General features: G+C 26.1%; 1 long non-coding RNA gene across 1 annotated transcript; it reads left to right on the forward strand.

Moving 5' to 3' along the window:
* Window positions 1-3,899: 3,899 nt before the first annotated feature.
* LOC142232141 (uncharacterized) lies at window positions 3,900-4,437 on the forward strand. Its single transcript, XR_012721043.1, has 3 exons — window positions 3,900-3,957; window positions 4,042-4,140; window positions 4,216-4,437. It is a non-coding gene; the product is annotated as an uncharacterized LOC142232141 (long non-coding RNA).
* Window positions 4,438-4,680: the final 243 nt, after the last annotated feature.

Consider the following 4,680-nt stretch of genomic DNA (forward strand, 5'->3'; position numbering starts at 1 on the left):
CACGCTCAAAAACAAACCCAGCCAAATACATTCAAATCGATGATTTGAGTTTGGCAAAGGAAAAGAGATATGCTGGCAAATTTGTTTAGGCAGTAGCCGACTATCAAACCCTTTTTCGGGAGGTTCAAGTGTAGTTCACTTTGGGTTGAGTGAATTACCCGAATTTATTCTGATAATTGGTTGATAGTTTTGCTGCAAGTAGAGGATGCTGATGAGGAATGTGGTAATTCCGAAACAGCTGTACATCCAACCATCTTGTAGTCTATAGGGCTTTGCCCAAATAAATTTGACAAGCATACTTTTCCTCTGTTGGTTAAGCTACACTTGTAGTTTAGTCAATGCCTGGCTTTAAGCTGAGATCAAAAACAACAATAACGAAATTTTCTACAGAAAAAAAAATGTTGACGAAATTTTCTATAGAAATAAAATTTTGAGAAAATTTTCTATAGAAATAAAATTTTAAGAAAATTTTCTATAGAAATAAAATTGCGACAAAATTTTCTACAGAAATGAAATCTTGACAAAATTTTCTATAGAAATAAAATTTTGAGAAAATTTTCTATAGAAATAAAATTTTGACAAAATTTTTCTATAGAAATAAAATTTTGACGAAATTTTCTATAGAAATAAAATTTTGATAAAATCTTCTGTAGAAATAAAATTTTGACGAAATTTTCTACAGAAAAAAATGTTGACGAAATTTTCTATAGAAATAAAATGTTGACAAAATTTTCTACAAAAACAAAACTTTGACAAAATTTTCTACAAAAATAAAATTTTGACAAAATTTTCTATAGAAATAAAATTTTGACAAAATTTTCTATAGAAATAAAATTTTGACAAATTTTTCTATAGAAATAAAATTTTGACAAAATTTTCTACAGAAACAAATTTTTGACAAAATTTTCTACAGAAATAAAATTTTTACAAAATTTTCTATAGAAATAAAATGTTGAGAAAATTTTCTACAGAAATAAAATTTTGACAAAATTTTCTATAGAAATAAATTTTTGACAAAAATTTTTGAGAAAATTTTCTATAGAACTGAAATGTTGACAAAATTTTCTATAGAAATAAATTTTTCACAAAAATTTCTATAGAAATAAAATTTTGAGAAAATTGCGACAAAATTTTCTGTTGAAATGTTGACAAAATTTTCTATAAATAAATTTTTGACAAAAATTTCTATAGCAATGAAATTGTGACAAAATTTTCTATAGAAATAAAATTTTTAGAAAATTTTCTATTGGAATAAAATTTTCCATAGAACTAAAATTTTGAGAAATTTTGGTATATAAATAAAATTTTGACAAAATTTCTATAGAAATAAAATTTTGACAAAATTGTCTATAGAGATAAAATTTGGAAAAGATTTTCTCTAGAGATAAAGTTTTACAAAAATTTCGATAGAAATAAACTGTTGACAGAACTTTCTACAGAAATAAAAGTTTGATATTTTTTTTACAGAAATAAAAGATTGACAAAAATATCTATAGAAATAAAATTTTGACAAAATTTTCTATACACCGAAAGAATTTTCTTCGTAAAAAGAACGAAAAATTTCGTTAAAAGTACGAAATTTGTCATTGTTTTACAACCAAAGAAACTTTTCATTAAAAGTACGAAATATTTCGTACTTTTTACGAAGAAGAGTTCTTCCAAAATTTTCGTAGTTTGTAAGAAAAAAATTCGTACTTTTTATGAAGAAGCTTCGTACTTTTTATGAAAGATCTTCGTACTATTTATGAAACAATTTCGTTCTTTTTATGAAAATGTTTCGTACTTTTTATGAAAAATTTTCGTAGTTTTTATGAAAAATGTTCGTACTTTTTATGAAAAACTTTCGTACTTTTTTCCGAAAAATGTTCGAACTTTTAGAAAAAAAAATTATAGTCGAAAGTGCATTTGGTTGTAGTTGCAAGTGTGAAAAATGACATCACTACTTTACATCTTAAGTTTTTGAATAATTTTTAGTTTTATTGCTTCACTTTTATTCATAGCGCGCTATCACCCAAATGAGAAGTAGCATAGACTTGCATAAAAAATAGAATAAAGGAATACACTCCAGCACATTATTAAAGACAATTTAATGCCGCGAACGGAAATTTTACAACTTCAATGAAACTTCTTCGTTGTTTCAAAGAAAATGTTTCGTACTTTTTATGAAGAAATTTTAGCGCAGAATGTTTCGTAAAATATTCGTAAAAACTTCTTCAAAAAATTCATGAAATATGAAGAAAGTTTCGTTAAAATTACGAACTTTGTACGAAGAAAAGTTAATGTAGAATGTTTCGTAGAAGTTTCGTATATTCGTAAAATGTTCTTCGTAAAATTTACGAAAATGAATGAAAATTTCGTTATTTTAATGAAGAATTCACACAGAAAAAAAAGTGTCTTGTAAATTTAAGGACCATTTTGACTTCCACATAGTTCAACAAATTTACTGTAATGTAGTTCATTTTTCGTAACCACAACGAAAATTAACTTAGCTAAAGGAAAACTTATAAAAATTCAGTAAATGTTTTTTAGTTCACTAACTACGAAATGGGAAGGATTTTTCCTTAAATAAATTTCCAACACAGTAGTTAATGCATCGTGAATTCTATTATAAAAATACATGGGCAATATAAAAATCTTACTACGAAATGTAGACAATTTACTAAGAAAAAATTTTGTATGGAAAAAAATTTTTGTAGTAAAAATTAACTTAACGACATTACCGATTCGTATGATGGCTACCTACAGATTATTTCCCTTTTTATATAAGTTGGAGTGTTTTTCCTCACATTGAAAATTGTAGATAAAGTAGAATAAAAAGTAGTTAATATAATCCTTGCCGGGTGTATATCATTTTTTATAGATTCCTCATAGATTTGGTATATATTTTACCTTAACTTATAGATAGAATTCAAACTAATCAATAAACGTGCTACTGGAAAATGTGAGTGCATCATGTGAGGGAGTTTTTAGAGACATTTTGTGTATATCTCGTATGATTGTTTGTGTTTGTTATTGCGTCATTTATGCTGTTGTTGGTTGTTTTGATTCTAGAGACAATGGAATGTTCCTTGTGTGTTGTTGGTATCTTTTGTGGTGAGAGTTGTGTTCTTGCAATAGCGAGATCAGAAAGGGATCGTGTGTGTGTGTGTGGAGTTGTTTTTCTTTACGGAGTTGTTTTTCTTTATGGCTATTTGTGTCTTTGAGTTTTATTGTTGCATTCAGTTATGTAGATGCATTTATGAAGTGCACACGTGGTTTTAATTTTGCAAAATTGTACGTGAGGTATTGGTGATTATTAATGAAAATACATTTATTTCGAAACATTTTATAAACTGAGAAGTGAATGATGTGATGTTAGAGTAATCAGAAACGCTTTTTATTGATAAAAAACAAATAACAGATTAAGGAACTGTATATTTCTGTTAATAGTTTAAAATTAGTGCGGATTTTTAATTGATTTACATAAAAAATATACAACATGAGTGGTAATAGGATGATCTATATTTATTCTACATCTGGATCACAGGTTGGAGATGCAAACATGTTTTTGAATCTATATTTTTTATGTTACAGCAATTCCTACAGGTGAGTACTAAGTTCGAGTTTAGACGCTAAAAATAAAAATAAATTACTAAGAAAAGTGTAAAATTGTACGTCTTCCGATACAAATTTAAATATAACTTAATGGAGAATAGCCCAAACCAAGTTTTTTATAAAGATTATTTTTTTATAATGGATTATTAAAGAAAACGTATCATGAAAATTGCGATTTTAGCCTCTAAACTCGAACTTAATATCCACCTTAAATACTAAATGCTATACTGACAATTGGAAATTATGTTTAATTTTTTTTTCATTTTTTATTTCAAATATATTCTGAGAATAATTTCAAAAACGTCCCAATAGTCCATGGATATGATTTCAATAATGTACCAACTGGATGGATTTTTCAATGTGGTAAGTTTTCTATAAACGGTATTTTGTCCGTTTTTAATAAAACTAAAATTTAAATTTATTAAAAATTATTATTTTCACTTGCAGGTAAACAGGTCTTGTAATGGTATTTTTTTGAATATTCTTACTGTTTAATGCTAATTAAGCTGATATCCTTATTGGCTCTAGGAAACACTCTTGAAAACCGTAAGTTAAAAATCAATATGAACGATAGAATTTGATAATATTTTTCTTATATTTTGTATAACTTTGCAATTTCAGATGCTTATAAGACAAATCCGCCCAACAAAAGTTAGCCAAAATCGATGAAATTGGACAATTCAATATATCTTTCATCTGGATAGAAAACATGGAAATTTAAATTAATTAGTTTAGTCCTAATAACGTAGAATATTACTCTTTTGAAGAAGCAATTACTAACTACCGACAAGTAACTGCATCCAACGTACTAATAAAAATATTTCCTTTATTGTATATCATAAACCATAGTTTTGTGTAATATAATAATAATTTTTTGAAATAAAATACTGGTGGTTATAGAAAATTGACTTGTTTTGTACGAAAAATTTATTAGTTGTATACAGGCTTGTTGTACCTTTGATTCCTCAATTTCTCTACTTTTTTGAAAATTATACCGACAAACAGTTTATTTCAAACCAATTTCTTAATACAGGTTTCCCAAAAAATTGTTCATTTTTCCGGATAGCAGGAATATTTTGAATGAGT

This window comes from Haematobia irritans, chromosome 3, assembly GCF_050003625.1.
Source record: "Haematobia irritans isolate KBUSLIRL chromosome 3, ASM5000362v1, whole genome shotgun sequence".
NCBI classification, from domain to species: Eukaryota; Metazoa; Arthropoda; class Insecta; order Diptera; family Muscidae; genus Haematobia; species Haematobia irritans.